The sequence below is a fragment of the Lissotriton vulgaris genome, chromosome 1_2 (assembly GCF_964263255.1).
Source record: "Lissotriton vulgaris chromosome 1_2, aLisVul1.2, whole genome shotgun sequence".
Lineage (NCBI taxonomy): Eukaryota > Metazoa > Chordata > Amphibia > Caudata > Salamandridae > Lissotriton > Lissotriton vulgaris.
The window spans coordinates 100,443,032-100,463,302 of NC_141686.1; the positions used below are offsets into that span (position 1 = coordinate 100,443,032).

Here is a 20,271-nt window from a genome sequence, read left to right on the forward strand (position 1 = left end):
CTCATTCATATATGGAATTGAATGAGGGCTAATCAAAAAATGAATTAGAGCTCGACGTAGGAATGCAGCAGAAGACCCAGCAAACGCATTTCAAAGTTGCTCTTCTAAGGATACTTTTGTACTTGACAGATCAATTTAATCCTACAGGTGCTCTAAAATGAAGAATGCATTTCAGTCATCCTTGCAGAAAATCACACAGCCATCTATTCTAGGCTGCACAGAGTTTTCCATCCTCTCCACCTGCTAGCTTGTTGTTGCAATATGTCGCAATTCTGGAGAATTGTCTGCTATGCTAGAATGCCCGGCCCAGTTCAATTGTTCATTGTACTTCCTGCAAAAATATCAAAAGAAAAACAAAGATTTGGTTTTGGAAAAATAATTCATTACCATCTTGTAAAAATCAAAACGTTCACATTTGAGTCAAAAAAAGAGAGGCTAGGTCTCACTATTTTGCTCAAGCTGTGTTACACCTACTGCTCTCAGGTGCTGTCCTGCTACCGATGGGCATGGAAGCTTTGGCCTGCTCTGTTTCCAGCCTGGGTCGGTGCACCTCTCATTACACAACCTGAAATTCTAGAGCTCCCTCTAGAACACCATATTGATACCCAACGTAGCATGGACACCTGATCAACACAGCTGAGTGCAGCCCAGAACCCCTGAGCTCAAGCAATCCACAAGCCTCAGCCTCCCAAGTAGCTAGGACAACAGGCACACGCCACCATGCCCAGCAAACACAGCACTTGTCCTAATGATGAAATGCATTGCTTAAGTAAGGATAATGATAAAGTACGGTGTAATGAATTGATGGTATGCCAACCGTATTTCAAGAAAATCTATTTCACTATCCTTCAAAGAAAGGAAAATAATGTCTTATCAAGAAGCAGTGTGAATATGGGAAGGGCCTTTAAAAAGATGTGGAGTGTCCTAAAGGAAAAGAAGAGGGTCGAACTGATTTAAGGGAGAGAGGAAGTAGGGTCAGAAAGTTTGTGAAGGGGATGTGAATACAATATAGATACTAGTATTTAGTGAGTGAGAGATAGGTAGAGGGAGAGAGGAGAAAGAAAGTGAGGGAGAAGAGCCAACTTAGGGCTGAGTTTCTCATTATCTGCCAGTGACTCCCTGTAGAACCTTACAGGCACAATTCAGGCTCTCCTGTAGCCATCCATCCCTTCTTGTTATGCCGAGCCAGCCAATGTTGAGAAAAGCAGCAAGGGTCACAATGATGGAAGACATCTGCCACATTGGAAGTTATAAAGTGGTATGGAGTGGGAGGGCTAGAAGAGTTATTATAAAGAATGAATATGCGTCATTCTGTTCTCTAGCCTCAACAGCTTCAAGAGAGTAACTCTTGCTGGCCAAGAAGACCAATGTCAGTTCAGCTTGAGCAGGTGAAAGCTTGCCTGATTCTGCAAAAGGATGAGATTACGCTTTTGGGTTAGAAGTGGTTGCGGGCTACTGCATACTAAGAAACCGTTTATTGAGGTCCGGTTGGATTACTCGATCTTCTCCCACCTCAAAATCAGCTGCTAATTCAGTGTTCTATACCAATGAGCTATTTTTGTCCTCCCTGCCCCTTCCAGCGAATGGATCCCCCTGACTAACAAAAGTGATTCAAACAGATTTGTATACCTTTTCATAGGAGACTTCATGACGTATTTTATACTGTGCCAATGCAAGGTAGATTGAGTAATGATCTGGACAGCCCCATACTAGAGAACTGCAGCGCCTGTCAACCTTATCCCTTCTGCTGGTATTGTTAAACAACATCACGATTTAAAAGTATTAAACCGCAAGAGTTGGCTGGAGTAAGGCCGAAGGCTCCAATGTTTGGGAGTTGCACAGTTCTCAGTCTTTTCATGTTTCTCTCAAAGAGCGAAGGGCCCTCTTATTTCTCCTTCTCATTCATATATGGAATTGAATGAGGGCTAGTCAAAAAATGAATTAGAGCTGGACGTAGGAATGCAGCAGAAGACCCAGCAAACGCATTTCAAAGTTGCTCTTCTAAGGATACCTTTGTACTTGACAGATCAATTTAATCCTACAGGTGCTCTAAAATGAAGAATGCATTTCAGTCATCCTTGCAGAAAATCACACAGCCATCTATTCTAGGCTGCACAGAGTTTTCCGTCCTCTCCACCTGCTAGCTTGTTGTTGCAATATGTTGCAATTCTGGAGAATTGTCTGCTATGCTAGAATGCCCGGCCCAGTTCAATTGTTCATTGTACTTCCTGCAAAAATATCAAAAGAAAAACAAAGATTTGGTTTTGGAAAAATAATTCATTACCATCTTGTAAAAATCAAAACGTTCACATTTGAGTCAAAAAAAGAGAGGCTAGGTCTCACTATTTTGCTCAAGCTGTGTTACACCTACTGCTCTCAGGTGCTGTCCTGCTACCGATGGGCATGGAAGCTTTGGCCTGCTCTGTTTCCAGCCTGGGTCGGTGCACCTCTCATTACACAACCTGAAATTCTAGAGCTCCCTCTAGAACACCATATTGATACCCAACTTAGCATGGACACCTGATCAACACAGCTGAGTGCAGCCCAGAACCCCTGAGCTCAAGCAATCCACAAGCCTCAGCCTCCCAAGTAGCTAGGACAACAGGCACACGCCACCATGCCCGGCAATTACTGCACATGTCCTAATGATGAAATGCATTGCTTAAGTAAGGATAATGATAAAGTACGGTGTAATGAATTGATGGTATGCCAACCGTATTTCAAGAAAATCTATTTCACTATCCTTCAAAGAAAGGAAAATAATGTCTTATCAAGAAGCAGTGTGAATATGGGAAGGGCCTTTAAAAAAGATGTGGAGTTTCCTAAAGGAAAAGAAGAGGGTTGAACTGATTTAAGGGAGAGAGGAAGTAGGGTCAGAAAGTTTGTGAAGGGGATGTGAATACAATATAGATACTAGTATTTAGAGAGTCAGAGATAGGTAGAGGGAGAGAGGAGAAAGAAAGTGAGAGAGAAGAGCCAACTTAGGGCTGAGTTTCTCATTATCTGCCAGTGACTCCCTGTAGAACCTTACAGGCACAATTCAGGCTCTCCTGTAGCCATCCATCCCTTCTTGTTATGCCGATCCAGCCAATGTTGAGAAAAGTAGCAAGGGTCACAATGATGGAAGACATCTGCAACATTGGAAGTTATAAAGTGGTATGGAGTGGGAGGGCTAGAAGAGTTATTATAAAGAATGAATACGCGTCATTCTGTTCTCTAGCCTCAACAGCTTCAAGAGAGGAACTCTTGCTGGCCGAGAAGACCAATGTCAGTTCAGCTTGAGCAGGTGAAAGCTTGCCTGATTCTGCAAAAGGATGAGATTACGCTTTTGGGTTAGAAGTGGTTGCGGGCTACTGCATACTAAGAAACCTTTTTTTGAGGTCCGGTTGGATTACTCGATCTTCTCCCACCTCAAAATCAGCTGCTAATTCAGTGTTCTATACCAATGAGCTATTTTTGTCCTCCCTGCCCCTTCCAGCGAATGGGTCCCCCTGACTAACAAAAGTGATTCAAACAGATTTGTATACCTTTTCATAGGAGACTTCATGACGTATTTTATACTGTGCCAATGCAAGGTAGATTGAGTAATGATCTGGACAGCCCCATACTGGAGAACTGCAGCGCCTGTCAACCTGATCCCTTCTGCTGGGATTGTTAAACAACATCAAGATTTAAAAGTATTAAACCGCAAGAGTTGGCTGGAGTAAGGCCGAAGGCTCCAATGTTTGGGAGTTGCACAGTTCTCAGTCTTTTCATGTTTCTCTCAAAGAGCGAAGGGCCCTCTTATTTCTCCTTCTCATTCATATATGGAATTGAATGAGGGCTAATCAAAAAATGAATTAGAGCTGGACGTAGGAATGCAGCAGAAGACCCAGCAAACGCATTTCAAAGTTGCTCTTCTAAGGATACTTTTGTACTTGACAGATCAATTTAATCCTACAGGTGCTCTAAAATGAAGAATGCATTTCAGTCATCCTTGCAGAAAATCACACAGCCATCTATTCTAGGCTGCACAGAGTTTTCCGTCCTCTCCACCTGCTAGCTTGTTGTTGCAATATGTTGCAATTCTGGAGAATTGTCAGCCTATGCTAGAATGCCCGGCCCAGTTCAAATGTTCATTGTACTTCCTGCAAAAATATCAAAAGAAAAACAAAGATTTGGTTTTGGAAAAATAATTCATTACCATCTTGTAAAAATCAAAACGTTCACATTTAAGTCAAAAAAAGAGAGGCTAGGTCTCATTATTTTGCTCAAGCTGTGTTACACCTACTGCTCTCAGGTGCTGTCCTGCTACCGATGGGCATGGAAGCTTTGGCCTGCTCTGTTTCCAGCCTGGGTCGGTGCACCTCTCATTACACAACCTGAAATTCTAGAGCTCCCTCTAGAACACCATATTGATACCCAGCGTAGCATGGACACCTGATCAACACAGCTGAGTGCAGCCCAGAACCCCTGAGCTCAAGCAATCCACAAGCCTCAGCCTCCCAAGTAGCTAGGACAACAGGCACACACCACCATGCCCGGCAAACACAGCACATGTCCTAATGATGAAATGCATTGCTTAAGTAAGGATAATGATAAAGTACGGTGTAATGAATTGATGGTATGCCAACCGTATTTCAAGAAAATCTATTTCACTATCCTTCAAAGAAAGGAAAATAATGTCTTATCAAGAAGCAGTGTGAATATGGGAAGGGCCTTTAAAAAGATGTGGAGTTTCCTAAAGGAAAAGAAGAGGGTTGAACTGATTTAAGGGAGAGAGGAAGTAGGGTCAGAAAGTTTGTGAAGGGGATGTGAAAACAATATAGATACTAGTATTTAGTGAGTGAGAGATAGGTAGAGGGAGAGAGGAGATAGAAAGTGAGGGAGAAGAGCCAACTTAGGGCTGAGTTTCTCATTATCTGCCAGTGACTCCCTGTAGAACCTTACAGGCACAATTCAGGCTCTCCTGTAGCCATCCATCCCTTCTTGTTATGCCGAGCCAGCCAATGTTGAGAAAAGCAGCAAGGGTCACAATGATGGAAGACATCTGCCACATTGGAAGTTATAAAGTGGTATGGAGTGGTAGGGCTAGAAGAGTTATTATAACGAATGAATACGCGTCATTCTGTTCTCTAGCCTCAACAGCTTCAAGAGAGGAACTCTTGCTGGCCGAGAAGACCAATGTCAGTTCAGCTTGAGCAGGTGAAAGCTTGCCTGATTCTGCAAAAGGATGAGATTACGCTTTTGGGTTAGAAGTGGTTGCATACTACGAAACCGTTTATTGAGGTCCGGTTGGATTACTCGATCTTCTCCCACCTCAAAATCAGCTGCTAATTCAGTGTTCTATACCAATGAGCTATTTTTGTCCTCCCTGCCCCTTCCAGCGAATGGGTCCCCCTGACTAACAAAAGTGATTCAAACAGATTTGTATACCTTTTCATAGGAGACTTCATGACGTATTTTATACTGTGCCAATGCAAGGTAGATTGAGTAATGATCTGGACAGCACCATACTGGAGAACTGCAGCGCCTGTCAACCTGATCCCTTCTGCTGGTATTGTTAAACAACATCAAGGTTTAAAAGTATTAAACCGCAAGAGTTGGCTGGAGTAAGGCCGAAGGCTCCAATGTTTGGGAGTTGCACAGTTCTCAGTCTTTTCATGTTTCTCTCAAAGAGCGAAGGGCCCTCTTATTTCTCCTTCTCATTCATATATGGAATTGAATGAGGGCTAATCAAAAAATGAATTAGAGCTCGACGTAGGAATGCAGCAGAAGACCCAGCAAACGCATTTCAAAGTTGCTCTTCTAAGGATACTTTTGTACTTGACAGATCAATTTAATCCTACAGGTGCTCTAAAATGAAGAATGCATTTCAGTCATCCTTGCAGAAAATCACACAGCCATCTATTCTAGGCTGCACAGAGTTTTCAGTCCCCTCCACCTGCTAGATTGTTGTTGCAATATGTCGCAATTCTGGAGAATTGTCTGCTATGCTAGAATGCCCGGCCCAGTTCAATTGTTCATTGTACTTCCTGCAAAAATATCAAAAGAAAAACAAAGATTTGGTTTTGGAAAAATAATTCATTACCATCTTGTAAAAATCAAAACGTTCACATTTAAGTCAAAAAAAGAGAGGCTAGGTCTCACTATTTTGCTTAAGCTGTGTTACACCTACTGCTCCCAGGTGCTGTCCTGCTACCGATGGGCATGGAAGCTTTGGCCTGCTCTGTTTCCAGCCTGGGTCGGTGCACCTCTCATTACACAACCTGAAATTCTAGAGCTCCCTCTAGAACACCATATTGATACCCAACGTAGCATGGACACCTGATCAACACAGCTGAGTGCAGCCCAGAACCCCTGAGCTCAAGCAATCCACAAGCCTCAGCCTCCCAAGTAGCTAGGACAACAGGCACACGCCACCATGCCCGGCAAACACAGCACATGTCCTAATGATGAAATGCATTGCTTAAGTAAGGATAATGATAAAGTACGGTGTAATGAATTGATGGTATGCCAACCGTATTTCAAGAAAATCTATTTCACTATCCTTCAAAGAAAGGAAAATAAAGTCTTATCAAGAAGCAGTGTGAATATGGGAAGGGCCTTTAAAAAGATGTGGAGTGTCCTAAAGGAAAAGAAGAGGGTCGAACTGATTTAAGGGAGAGAGGAAGTAGGGTCAGAAAGTTTGTGAAGGGGATGTGAATACAATATAGATACTAGTATTTAGTGAGTGAGAGATAGGTAGAGGGAGAGAGGAGAAAGAAAGTGAGGGAGAAGAGCCAACTTAGGGCTGAGTTTCTCATTATCTGCCAGTGACTCCCTGTAGAACCTTACAGGCACAATTCAGGCTCTCCTGTAGCCATCCATCCCTTCTTGTTATGCCGAGCCAGCCAATGTTGAGAAAAGCAGCAAGGGTCACAATGATGGAAGACATCTGCCACATTGGAAGTTATAAAGTGGTATGGAGTGGGAGGGCTAGAAGAGTTATTATAAAGAATGAATATGCGTCATTCTGTTCTCTAGCCTCAACAGCTTCAAGAGAGTAACTCTTGCTGGCCAAGAAGACCAATGTCAGTTCAGCTTGAGCAGGTGAAAGCTTGCCTGATTCTGCAAAAGGATGAGATTACGCTTTTGGGTTAGAAGTGGTTGCGGGCTACTGCATACTAAGAAACCGTTTATTGAGGTCCGGTTGGATTACTCGATCTTCTCACACCTCAAAATCAGCTGCTAATTCAGTGTTCTATACCAATGAGCTATTTTTGTCCTCCCTGCCCCTTCCAGCGAATGGATCCCCCTGACTAACAAAAGTGATTCAAACAGATTTGTATACCTTTTCATAGGAGACTTCATGACGTATTTTATACTGTGCCAATGCAAGGTAGATTGAGTAATGATCTGGACAACCCCATACTAGAGAACTGCAGCGCCTGTCAACCTTATCCCTTCTGCTGGTATTGTTAAACAACATCAAGATTTAAAAGTATTAAACCGCAAGAGTTGGCTGGAGTAAGGCCGAAGGCTCCAATGTTTGGGAGTTGCACAGTTCTCAGTCTTTTCATGTTTCTCTCAAAGAGCGAAGGGCCCTCTTATTTCTCCTTCTCATTCATATATGGAATTGAATGAGGGCTAATCAAAAAATGAATTAGAGCTCGACGTAGGAATGCAGCAGAAGACCCTGCAAACGCATTTCAAAGTTGCTCTTCTAAGGATACCTTTGTACTTGACAGATCAATTTAATCCTACAGGTGCTCTAAAATGAAGAACGCATTTCAGTCATCCTTGCAGAAAATCACACAGCCATCTATTCTAGGCTGCACAGAGTTTTCCGTCCTCTCCACCTGCTAGCTTGTTGTTGCAATATGTCGCAATTCTGGAGAATTGTCTGCTATGCTAGAATGCCCGGCCCAGTTCAAATGTTCATTGTACTTCCTGCAAAAATATCAAAAGAAAAACAAAGATTTGGTTTTGGAAAAATAATTCATTACCATCTTGTAAAAATCAAAACGTTCACATTTGAGTCAAAAAAAGAGAGTCTAGGTCTCACTATTTTGCTCAAGCTGTGTTACACCTACTGCTCTCAGGTGCTGTCCTGCTACCGATGGGCATGGAAGCTTTGGCCTGCTCTGTTTCCAGCCTGGGTCGGTGCACCTCTCATTACACAACCTGAAATTCTAGAGCTCCCTCTAGAACACCATATTGATACCCAACGTAGCATGGACACCTGATCAACACAGCTGAGTGCAGCCCAGAACCCCTGAGCTTAAGCAATCCACAAGCCTCAGCCTCCCAAGTAGCTAGGACAACAGGCACACGCCACCATGCCCGGCAAACACAGCACATGTCCTAATGATGAAATGCATTACTTAAGTAAGGATAATGATAAAGTACGGTGTAATGAATTGATGGTATGCCAACCGTATTTCAAGAAAATCTATTTCACTATCCTTCAAAGAAAGGAAAATAATGTCTTATCAAGAAGCAGTGTGAATATGGGAAGGGCCTTTAAAACGGATGTGGAGTTTCCTAAAGGAAAAGAAGAGGGTTGAACTGATTTAAGGGAGAGAGGAAGTAGGGTCAGAAAGTTTGTGAAGTGGATGTGAATACAATATAGATACTAGTATTTAGTGAGTGAGAGATAGGTAGAGGGAGAGAGGAGAAAGAAAGTGAGGGAGAAGAGCCAACTTAGGGCTGAGTTTCTCATTATCTGCCAGTGACTCCCTGTAGAACCTTACATGCACAATTCAGGCTCTCCTGTAGCCATCCATCCCTTCTTGTTATGCCGAGCCAGCCAATGTTGAGAAAAGCAGCAAGGGTCACAATGGTGGAAGACATCTGCCACATTGGAAGTTATAAAGTGGTATGGAGTGGGAGGGCTAGAAGAGTTATTATAAAGAATGAATATGCGTCATTCTGTTCTCTAGCCTCAACAGCTTCAAGAGAGTAACTCTTGCTGGCCAAGAAGACCAATGTCAGTTCAGCTTGAGCAGGTGAAAGCTTGCCTGATTCTGCAAAAGGATGAGATTACGCTTTTGGGTTAGAAGTGGTTGCATACTAAGAAACCGTTTATTGAGGTCCGGTTGGATTACTCGATCTTCTCCCACCTCAAAATCAGCTGCTAATTCAGTGTTCTATACCAATGAGCTATTTTTGTCCTCCCTGCCCCTTCCAGCGAATGGGTCCCCCTGACTAACAAAAGTGATTCAAACAGATTTGTATACCTTTTCATAGGAGACTTCATGACGTATTTTATACTGTGCCAATGCAAGGTAGATTGAGTAATGATCTGGACAGCCCCATACTGGAGAACTGCAGCGCCTGTCAACCTGATCCCTTCTGCTGGTATTGTTAAACAACATCACGATTTAAAAGTATTAAACCGCAAGAGTTGGCTGGAGTAAGGGCGAAGGCTCCAATGTTTGGGAGTTGCACAGTTCTCAGTCTTTTCATGTTTCTCTCAAAGAGCGAAGGGCCCTCTTATTTCTCCTTCTCATTCATATATGGAATTGAATGAGGGCTAATCAAAAAATGAATTAGAGCTGGACGTAGGAATGCAGCAGAAGACCCAGCAAATGCATTTCAAAGTTGCTCTTCTAAGGATACTTTTGTACTTGACAGATCAATTTAATCCTACAGGTGCTCTAAAATGAAGAATGCATTTCAGTCATTCTTGCAGAAAATTACACAGCCATCTATTCTAGGCTGCACAGAGTTTTCCGTCCTCTCCATCTGCTAGCTTGTTGTTGCAATATGTTGCAATTCTGGAGAATTGTCTGCTATGCTAGAATGCCCGGCCCAGTTCAAATGTTCATTGTACTTCCTGCAAAAATATCAAAAGAAAAACAAAGATTTGGTTTTGGAAAAATAATTCATTACCATCTTGTAAAAATCAAAACGTTCACATTTGAGTCAAAAAAAGAGAGGCTAGGTCTCACTATTTTGCTCAAGCTGTGTTACACCTACTGCTCTCAGGTGCTGTCCTGCTACCGATGGGCATGGAAGCTTTGGCCTGCTCTGTTTCCAGCCTGGGTCGGTGCACCTCTCATTACACAACCTGAAATTCTAGAGCTCCCTCTAGAACACCATATTGATACCCAGCGTAGCATGGACACCTGATCAACACAGCTGAGTGCAGCCCAGAACCCCTGAGCTCAAGCAATCCACAAGCCTCAGCCTCCCAAGTAGCTAGGACAACAGGCACACGCCACCATGCCCGGCAAACACAGTACATGTCCTAATGATGAAATGCATTGTTTAAGTAAGGATAATGATAACGTACGGTGTAATGAATTGATGGTATGCCAACCGTATTTCAAGAAAATCTATTTCACTATCCTTCAAAGAAAGGAAAATAATGTCTTATCAAGAAGCAGTGTGAATATGGGAAGGGCCTTTAAAAAAGATGTGGAGTTTCCTAAAGGAAAAGAAGAGGGTTGAACTGATTTAAGGGAGAGAGGAAGTAGGGTCAGAATGTTTGTGAAGGGGATGTGAATACAATATAGATACTAGTATTTAGAGAGTGAGAGATAGGTAGAGGGAGAGAGGAGAAAGAAAGTGTGAGAGAAGAGCCAACTTAGGGCTGAGTTTCTCATTATCTGCCAGTGACTCCCTGTAGAACCTTACAGGCACAATTCAGGCTCTCCTGTAGCCATCCATCCCTTCTTGTTATGCCGAGCCAGCCAATGTTGAGAAAAGCAGCAAGGGTCACAATGATGGAAGACATCTACCACATTGGAAGTTATAAAGTGGTATGGAGTGGGAGGGCTAGAAGAGTTATTATAAAGAATGAATATGCGTCATTCTGTTCTCTAGCCTCAACAGCTTCAAGAGAGGAACTCTTGCTGGCCGAGAAGACCAATGTCAGTTCAGCTTGAGCAGGTGAAAGCTTGCCTGATTCTGCAAAAGGATGAGATTACGCTTTTGGGTTAGAAGTGGTTGCGGGCTACTGCATACTAAGAAACCGTTTATTGAGGTCCGGTTGGATTACTCGATCTTCTCCCACCTCAAAATCAGCTGCTAATTCAGTGTTCTATACCAATGAGCTATTTTTGTCCTCCCTGCCCCTTCCAGCGAATGGGTCCCCCTGACTAACAAAAGTGATTCAAACAGATTTGTATACCTTTTCATAGGAGACTTCATGACATATTTTATACTGTGCCAATGCAAGGTAGATTGAGTAATGATCTGGACAGCCCCATACTGGAAAACTGCAGCGCCTGTCAACCTGATCCCTTCTGCTGGTATTGTTAAACAACATCAAGATTTAAAAGTATTAAACCGCAAGAGTTGGCTGGAGTAAGGCCGAAGGCTCCAATGTTTGGGAGTTGCACAGTTCTCAGTCTTTTCATGTTTCTCTCAAAGAGTGAAGGGCCCTCTTATTTCTCCTTCTCATTCATATATGGAATTGAATGAGGGCTAATCAAAAAATGAATTAGAGCTGGACGTAGGAATGCAGCAGAAGACCCAGCAAATGTATTTCAAAGTTGCTCTTCTAAGGATACTTTTGTACTTGACAGATCAATTTAATCCTACAGGTGCTCTAAAATGAAGAATGCATTTCAGTCATCCTTGCAGAAAATCACACAGCCATCTATTCTAGGCTGCACAGAGTTTTCCGTCCTCTCCACCTGCTAGCTTGTTGTTGCAATATGTTGCAATTCTGGAGAATTGTCAGCCTATGCTAGAATGCCCGGCCCAGTTCAAATGTTCATTGTACTTCCTGCAAAAATATCAAAAGAAAAACAAAGATTTGGTTTTGGAAAAATAATTCATTACCATCTTGTAAAAATCAAAACGTTCACATTTAAGTCAAAAAAAGAGAGGCTAGGTCTCATTATTTTGCTCAAGCTGTGTTACACCTACTGCTCTCAGGTGCTGTCCTGCTACCGATGGGCATGGAAGCTTTGGCCTGCTCTGTTTCCAGCCTGGGTCGGTGCACCTCTCATTACACAACCTGAAATTCTAGAGCTCCCTCTAGAACACCATATTGATACCCAACGTAGCATGGACACCTGATCAACACAGCTGAGTGCAGCCCAGAACCCCTGAGCTCAAGCAATCCACAAGCCTCAGCCTCCCAAGTAGCTAGGACAACAGGCACACGCCACCATGCCCGGCAAACACAGCACATGTCCTAATGATGAAATGCATTGCTTAAGTAAGGATAATGATAAAGTACGGTGTAATGAATTGATGGTATGCCAACCGTATTTCAAGAAAATCTATTTCACTATCCTTCAAAGAAAGGAAAATAATGTCTTATCAAGAAGCAGTGTGAATATGGGAAGGGCCTTTAAAAAGATGTGGAGTGTCCTAAAGGAAAAGAAGAGGGTCGAACTGATTTAAGGGAGAGAGGAAGTAGGGTCAGAAAGTTTGTGAAGGGGATGTGAATACAATATAGATACTAGTATTTAGTGAGTGAGAGATAGGTAGAGGGAGAGAGGAGAAAGAAAGTGAGGGAGAAGAGCCAACTTAGGGCTGAGTTTCTCATTATCTGCCAGTGACTCCCTGTAGAACCTTACAGGCACAATTCAGGCTCTCCTGTAGCCATCCATCCCTTCTTGTTATGCCGAGCCAGCCAATGTTGAGAAAAGCAGCAAGGGTCACAATGATGGAAGACATCTGCCACATTGGAAGTTATAAAGTGGTATGGAGTGGGAGGGCTAGAAGAGTTATTATAAAGAATGAATATGCGTCATTCTGTTCTCTAGCCTCAACAGCTTCAAGAGAGTAACTCTTGCTGGCCAAGAAGACCAATGTCAGTTCAGCTTGAGCAGGTGAAAGCTTGCCTGATTCTGCAAAAGGATGAGATTACGCTTTTGGGTTAGAAGTGGTTGCGGGCTACTGCATACTAAGAAACCGTTTATTGAGGTCCGGTTGGATTACTCGATCTTCTCCCACCTCAAAATCAGCTGCTAATTCGGTGTTCTATACCAATGAGCTATTTTTGTCCTCCCTGCCCCTTCCAGCGAATGGATCCCCCTGACTAACAAAAGTGATTCAAACAGATTTGTATACCTTTTCATAGGAGACTTCATGACGTATTTTATACTGTGCCAATGCAAGGTAGATTGAGTAATGATCTGGACAACCCCATACTAGAGAACTGCAGCGCCTGTCAACCTCATCCCTTCTGCTGGTATTGTTAAACAACATCAAGATTTAAAAGTATTAAACCGCAAGAGTTGGCTGGAGTAAGGCCGAAGGCTCCAATGTTTGGGAGTTGCACAGTTCTCAGTCTTTTCATGTTTCTCTCAAAGAGCGAAGGGCCCTCTTATTTCTCCTTCTCATTCATATATGGAATTGAATGAGGGCTAATCAAAAAATGAATTAGAGCTGGACGTAGGAATGCAGCAGAAGACCCAGCAAACGCATTTCAAAGTTGCTCTTCTAAGGATACCTTTGTACTTGACAGATCAATTTAATCCTACAGGTGCTCTAAAATGAAGAACGCATTTCAGTCATCCTTGCAGAAAATCACACAGCCATCTATTCTAGGCTGCACAGAGTTTTCCGTCCTCTCCACCTGCTAGCTTGTTGTTGCAATATGTCGCAATTCTGGGGAATTGTCTGCTATGCTAGAATGCCCGGCCCAGTTCAAATGTTCATTGTACTTCCTGCAAAAATATCAAAAGAAAAACAAAGATTTGGTTTTGGAAAAATAATTCATTACCATCTTGTAAAAATCAAAACGTTCACATTTGAGTCAAAAAAAGAGAGTCTAGGTCTCACTATTTTGCTCAAGCTGTGTTACACCTACTGCTCTCAGGTGCTGTCCTGCTACCGATGGGCATGGAAGCTTTGGCCTGCTCTGTTTCCAGCCTGGGTCGGTGCACCTCTCATTACACAACCTGAAATTCTAGAGCTCCCTCTAGAACACCATATTGATACCCAACGTAGCATGGACACCTGATCAACACAGCTGAGTGCAGCCCAGAACCCCTGAGCTCAAGCAATCCACAAGCCTCGGCCTCCCAAGTAGCTAGGACAACAGGCACACGCCACCATGCCCGGCAAACACAGCACATGTCCTAATGATGAAATGCATTGCTTAAGTAAGGATAATGATAAAGTACGGTGTAATGAATTGATGGTATGCCAACCGTATTTCAAGAAAATCTATTTCACTATCCTTCAAAGAAAGGAAAATAATGTCTTATCAAGAAGCAGTGTGAATATGGGAAGGGCCTTTAAAAAAGATGTGGAGTTTCCTAAAGGAAAAGAAGAGGGTTGAACTGATTTAAGGGAGAGAGGAAGTAGGGTCAGAAAGTTTGTGAAGTGGATGTGAATACAATATAGATACTAGTATTTAGTGAGTGAGAGATAGGTAGAGGGAGAGAGGAGAAAGAAAGTGAGGGAGAAGAGCCAACTTAGGGCTGAGTTTCTCATTATCTGCCAGTGACTCCCTGTAGAACCTTACATGCACAATTCAGGCTCTCCTGTAGCCATCCATCCCTTCTTGTTATGCCGAGCCAGCCAATGTTGAGAAAAGCAGCAAGGATCACAATGATGGAAGACATCTGCCACATTGGAAGTTATAAAGTGGTATGGAGTGGGAGGGCTAGAAGAGTTATTATAAAGAATGAATATGCGTCATTCTGTTCTCTAGCCTCAACAGCTTCAAGAGAGTAACTCTTGCTGGCCAAGAAGACCAATGTCAGTTCAGCTTGAGCAGGTGAAAGCTTGCCTGATTCTGCAAAAGGATGAGATTACGCTTTTGGGTTAGAAGTGGTTGCGGGCTACTGCATACTAAGAAACCGTTTATTGAGGTCCGGTTGGATTACTCGATCTTCTCCCACCTCAAAATCAGCTGCTAATTCAGTGTTCTATACCAATGAGCTATTTTTGTCCTCCCTGCCCCTTCCAGCGAATGGGTCCCCCTGACTAACAAAAGTGATTCAAACAGATTTGTATACCTTTTCATAGGAGACTTCATGACGTATTTTATACTGTGCCAATGCAAGGTAGATTGAGTAATGATCTGGACAGCCCCATACTGGAGAACTGCAGCGCCTGTCAACCTGATCCCTTCTGCTGGTATTGTTAAACAACATCACGATTTAAAAGTATTAAACCGCAAGAGTTGGCTGGAGTAAGGGCGAAGGCTCCAATGTTTGGGAGTTGCACAGTTCTCAGTCTTTTCATGTTTCTCTCAAAGAGCGAAGGGCCCTCTTATTTCTCCTTCTCATTCATATATGGAATTGAATGAGGGCTAATCAAAAAATGAATTAGAGCTGGACGTAGGAATGCAGCAGAAGACCCAGCAAATGCATTTCAAAGTTGCTCTTCTAAGGATACTTTTGTACTTGACAGATCAATTTAATCCTACAGGTGCTCTAAAATGAAGAATGCATTTCAGTCATTCTTGCAGAAAATCACACAGCCATCTATTCTAGGCTGCACAGAGTTTTCCGTCCTCTCCATCTGCTAGCTTGTTGTTGCAATATGTTGCAATTCTGGAGAATTGTCTGCTATGCTAGAATGCCCGGCCCAGTTCAAATGTTCATTGTACTTCCTGCAAAAATATCAAAAGAAAAACAAAGATTTGGTTTTGGAAAAATAATTCATTACCATCTTGTAAAAATCAAAACGTTCACATTTGAGTCAAAAAAAGAGAGGCTAGGTCTCACTATTTTGCTCAAGCTGTGTTACACCTACTGCTCTCAGGTGCTGTCCTGCTACCGATGGGCATGGAAGCTTTGGCCTGCTCTGTTTCCAGCCTGGGTCGGTGCACCTCTCATTACACAACCTGAAATTCTAGAGCTCCCTCTAGAACACCATATTGATACCCAGCGTAGCATGGACACCTGATCAACACAGCTGAGTGCAGCCCAGAACCCCTGAGCTCAAGCAATCCACAAGCCTCAGTCTCCCAAGTAGCTAGGACAACAGGCACACGCCACCATGCCCGGCAAACACAGTACATGTCCTAATGATGAAATGCATTGTTTAAGTAAGGATAATGATAAAGTACGGTGTAATGAATTGATGGTATGCCAACCGTATTTCAAGAAAATCTATTTCACTATCCTTCAAAGAAAGGAAAATAATGTCTTATCAAGAAGCAGTGTGAATATGGGAAGGGCCTTTAAAAAAGATGTGGAGTTTCCTAAAGGAAAAGAAGAGGGTTGAACTGATTTAAGGGAGAGAGGAAGTAGGGTCAGAAAGTTTGTGAAGGGGATGTGAATACAATATAGATACTAGTATTTAGAGAGTGAGAGATAGGTAGAGGGAGAGAGGAGAAAGAAAGTGTGAGAGAAGAGCCAACTTAGGGCTGAGTTTCTCATTATCTGCCAGTGACTCCCTGTAGAACCTTACAGGCACAATTCAGGCTCTCCTGTAGCCATCCATCCCTTCTTGTTATGCCGAGCCAGCCAATGTTGAGAAAAGCAGCAAGGGTCACAATGATGGAAGACATCTACCACATTGGAAGTTATAAAGTGGTATGGAGTGGGAGGGCTAGAAGAGTTATTATAAAGAATGAATATGCGTCATTCTGTTCTCTAGCCTCAACAGCTTCAAGAGAGGAACTCTTGCTGGCCGAGAAGACCAATGTCAGTTCAGCTTGAGCAGGTGAAAGCTTGCCTGATTCTGCAAAAGGATGAGATTACGCTTTTGGGTTAGAAGTGGTTGCGGGCTACTGCATACTAAGAAACCGTTTATTGAGGTCCGGTTGGATTACTCGATCTTCTCCCACCTCAAAATCAGCTGCTAATTCAGTGTTCTATACCAATGAGCTATTTTTGTCCTCCCTGCCCCTTCCAGCGAATGGGTCCCCTGACTAACAAAAGTGATTCAAACAGATTTGTATACCTTTTCATAGGAGACTTCATGACGTATTTTATACTGTGCCAATGCAAGGTAGATTGAGTAATGATCTGGACAGCCCCATACTGGAAAACTGCAGCGCCTGTCAACCTGATCCCTTCTGCTGGTATTGTTAAACAACATCAAGATTTAAAAGTATTAAACCGCAAGAGTTGGCTGGAGTAAGGCCGAAGGCTCCAATGTTTGGGAGTTGCACAGTTCTCAGTCTTTTCATGTTTCTCTCAAAGAGTGAAGGGCCCTCTTATTTCTCCTTCTCATTCATATATGGAATTGAATGAGGGCTAATCAAAAAATGAATTAGAGCTGGACGTAGGAATGCAGCAGAAGACCCAGCAAATGCATTTCAAAGTTGCTCTTCTAAGGATACTTTTGTACTTGACAGATCAATTTAATCCTACAGGTGCTCTAAAATGAAGAATGCATTTCAGTCATTCTTGCAGAAAATCACACAGCCATCTATCTATTCTAGGCTGCACAGAGTTTTCCGTCCTCTCCACCTGCTAGCTTGTTGTTGCAATATGTTGCAATTCTGGAGAATTGTCTGCTATGCTAGAATGCCCGGCCCTATTCAAATGTTCATTGTACTTCCTGCAAAAATATCAAAAGAAAAACAAAGATTTGGTTTTGGAAAAATAATTCATTACCATCTTGCAAAAATCAAAACGTTCACATTTGAGTCAAAAAAAGAGAGGCTAGGTCTCACTATTTTGCTCAAGCTGTATTACACCTACTGCTCTGAGGTGCTGTCCTGCTACTGATGGGCATGGTAGCTTTGGCCTGCTCTGTTTTCAGCCTGGGTCGGTCCACCTCTCATTACACAACCTGAAATTCTAGAGCTCCCTCTAGAACACCATATTGATACCCAACGTAGCATGGACACCTGATCAACACAGCTGAGTGCAGCCCAGAACCCCTGATCTCAAGCAATCCACAAGCCTCAGCCTCCCAAGTAGCTAGGACAACAGGCACACGCCACCATGCCCGGCAAACACAGCACATGTCCTAATGATGAAATGCATTGCTTAAGTAAGGATAATGATAAAGTACGGTGTAATGAATTGATGGTATGCCAACCGTATTTCAAGAAAATCTATTTCACTATCCTTCAAAGAAAGGAAAATAATGTCTTATCAAGAAGCAGTGTGAATATGGGAAGGGCCTTTAAAAAAGATGTGGAGTTTCCTAAAGGAAAAGAAGAGGGTTGAACTGATTTAAGGGAGAGAGGAAGTAGGGTCAGAAAGTTTGTGAAGTGGATGTGAATACAATATAGATACTAGTATTTAGTGAGTGAGAGATAGGTAGAGGGAGAGAGGAGAAAGAAAGTGAGGGAGAAGAGCCAACTTAGGGCTGAGTTTCTCATTATCTGCCAGTGACTCCCTGTAGAACCTTACATGCACAATTCAGGCTCTCCTGTAGCCATCCATCCCTTCTTGTTATGCCGAGCCAGCCAATGTTGAGAAAAGCAGCAAGGGTCACAATGATGGAAGACATCTGCCACATTGGAAGTTATAAAGTGGTATGGAGTGGGAGGGCTAGAAGAGTTATTATAAAGAATGAATATGCGTCATTCTGTTCTCTAGCCTCAACAGCTTCAAGAGAGTAACTCTTGCTGGCCAAGAAGACCAATGTCAGTTCAGCTTGAGCAGGTGAAGCTTGCCTGATTCTGCAAAAGGATGAGATTACGCTTTTGGGTTAGAAGTGGTTGCGGGCTACTGCATACTAAGAAACCGTTTATTGAGGTCCGGTTGGATTACTCGATCTTCTCCCACCTCAAAATCAGCTGCTAATTCAGTGTTCTATACCAATGAGCTATTTTTGTCCTCCCTGCCCCTTCCAGCGAATGGGTCCCCCTGACTAACAAAAGTGATTCAAACAGATTTGTATACCTTTTCATAGGAGACTTCATGACGTATTTTATACTGTGCCAATGCAAGGTAGATTGAGTAATGATCTGGACAGCCCCATACTGGAGAACTGCAGCGCCTGTCAACCTGATCCCTTCTGCTGGTATTGTTAAACAACATCACGATTTAAAAGTATTAAACCGCAAGAGTTGGCTGGAGTAAGGCCGAAGGCTCCAATGTTTGGGAGTTGCACAGTTCTCAGTCTTTTCATGTTTCTCTCAAAGAGCGAAGGGCCCTCTTATTTCTCCTTCTCATTCATATATGGAATTGAATGAGGGCTAATCAAAAAATGAATTAGAGCTGGACGTAGGAATGCAGCAGAAGACCCAGCAAACGCATTTCAAAGTTGCTCTTCTAAGGATACCTTTGTACTTGACAGATCAATTTAATCCTACAGGTGCTCTAAAATGAAGAATGCATTTCAGTCATCCTTGCAGAAAATCACACAGCCATCTATTCTAGGCTGCACAGAGTTTTCCGTCCTCTCCACCTGCTAGCTTGTTGTTGCAATATGTTGCAATTCTGGAGAATTGTCTGCTATGCTAGAATGCCCGGCCCAGTTCAATTGTTCATTGTACTTCCTGCAAAAATATCAAAAGAAAAACAAAGATTTGGTTTTGGAAAAATAATTCATTACCATCTTGTAAAAATCAAAACGTTCACATTTGAGTCAAAAAAAGAGAGGCTAGGTCTCACTATTTTGCTCAAGCTGTGTTACACCTACTGCTCTCAGGTGCTGTCCTGCTACCGATGGGCATGGAAGCTTTGGCCTGCTCTGTTTCCAGCCTGGGTCAGTGCACCTCTCATTACACAACCTGAAATTCTAGAGCTCCCTCTAGAACACCATATTGATACCCAACTTAGCATGGACACCTGATCAACACAGCTGAGTGCAGCCCAGAACCCCTGAGCTCAAGCAATCCACAAGCCTCAGCCTCCCAAGTAGCTAGGACAACAGGCACACGCCACCATGCCCGGCAATTACTGCACATGTTCTAATGATGAAATGCATTGCTTAAGTAAGGATAATGATAAAGTACGGTGTAATGAATTGATGGTATGCCAACCGTATTTCAAGAAAATCTATTTCACTATCCTTCAAAGAAAGGAAAATAATGTCTTATCAAGAAGCAGTGTGAATATGGGAAGGGCCTTTAAAAAGATGTGGAGTGTCCTAAAGGAAAAGAAGAGGGTTGAACTGATTTAAGGGAGAGAGGAAGTAGGGTCAGAAAGTTTGTGAAGGGGATGTGAATACAATATAGATACTAGTATTTAGTGAGTGAGAGATAGGTAGAGGGAGAGAGGAGAAAGAAAGTGAGGGAGAAGAGCCAACTTAGGGCTGAGTTTCTCATTATCTGCCAGTGACTCCCTGTAGAACCTTACAGGCACAATTCAGGCTCTCCTGTAGCCATCCATCCCTTCTTGTTATGCCGAGCCAGCCAATGTTGAGAAAAGCAGCAAGGGTCACAATGATGGAAGACATCTGCCACATTGGAAGTTATAAAGTGGTATGGAGTGGGAGGGCTAGAAGAGTTATTATAAAGAATGAATATGCGTCATT

General features: G+C 42.9%; 11 non-coding genes across 11 annotated transcripts; all 11 read right to left on the bottom strand.

The window, feature by feature from the left end:
• Positions 1–429: 429 nt before the first annotated feature.
• LOC147734088 (signal recognition particle RNA) lies at positions 430–729 on the bottom strand. Its single transcript, XR_015307864.1, has one exon.
• Positions 730–2,326: 1,597 nt separating this feature from the next.
• On the bottom strand, positions 2,327–2,626 carry LOC147734089 (signal recognition particle RNA). Its single transcript, XR_015307925.1, has one exon.
• Positions 2,627–4,225: 1,599 nt separating this feature from the next.
• LOC147734090 (signal recognition particle RNA) lies at positions 4,226–4,525 on the bottom strand. Its single transcript, XR_015308109.1, has one exon.
• A 1,587-nt stretch (positions 4,526–6,112) lies between these two features.
• LOC147734091 (signal recognition particle RNA) lies at positions 6,113–6,412 on the bottom strand. Its single transcript, XR_015308025.1, has one exon.
• A 1,597-nt stretch (positions 6,413–8,009) lies between these two features.
• On the bottom strand, positions 8,010–8,309 carry LOC147734092 (signal recognition particle RNA). Its single transcript, XR_015308185.1, has one exon.
• A 1,588-nt stretch (positions 8,310–9,897) lies between these two features.
• Positions 9,898–10,197, bottom strand: LOC147734093 (signal recognition particle RNA). The gene has a single exon (XR_015307867.1).
• A 1,599-nt stretch (positions 10,198–11,796) lies between these two features.
• On the bottom strand, positions 11,797–12,096 carry LOC147734094 (signal recognition particle RNA). The gene has a single exon (XR_015307970.1).
• A 1,597-nt stretch (positions 12,097–13,693) lies between these two features.
• On the bottom strand, positions 13,694–13,993 carry LOC147734095 (signal recognition particle RNA). Its single transcript, XR_015308004.1, has one exon.
• A 1,598-nt stretch (positions 13,994–15,591) lies between these two features.
• LOC147734096 (signal recognition particle RNA) lies at positions 15,592–15,891 on the bottom strand. The gene has a single exon (XR_015308087.1).
• Positions 15,892–17,492: 1,601 nt separating this feature from the next.
• On the bottom strand, positions 17,493–17,792 carry LOC147734097 (signal recognition particle RNA). The gene has a single exon (XR_015307740.1).
• A 1,597-nt stretch (positions 17,793–19,389) lies between these two features.
• LOC147734098 (signal recognition particle RNA) lies at positions 19,390–19,689 on the bottom strand. Its single transcript, XR_015307929.1, has one exon.
• Between the last annotated feature and the right edge of the window lie 582 nt (positions 19,690–20,271).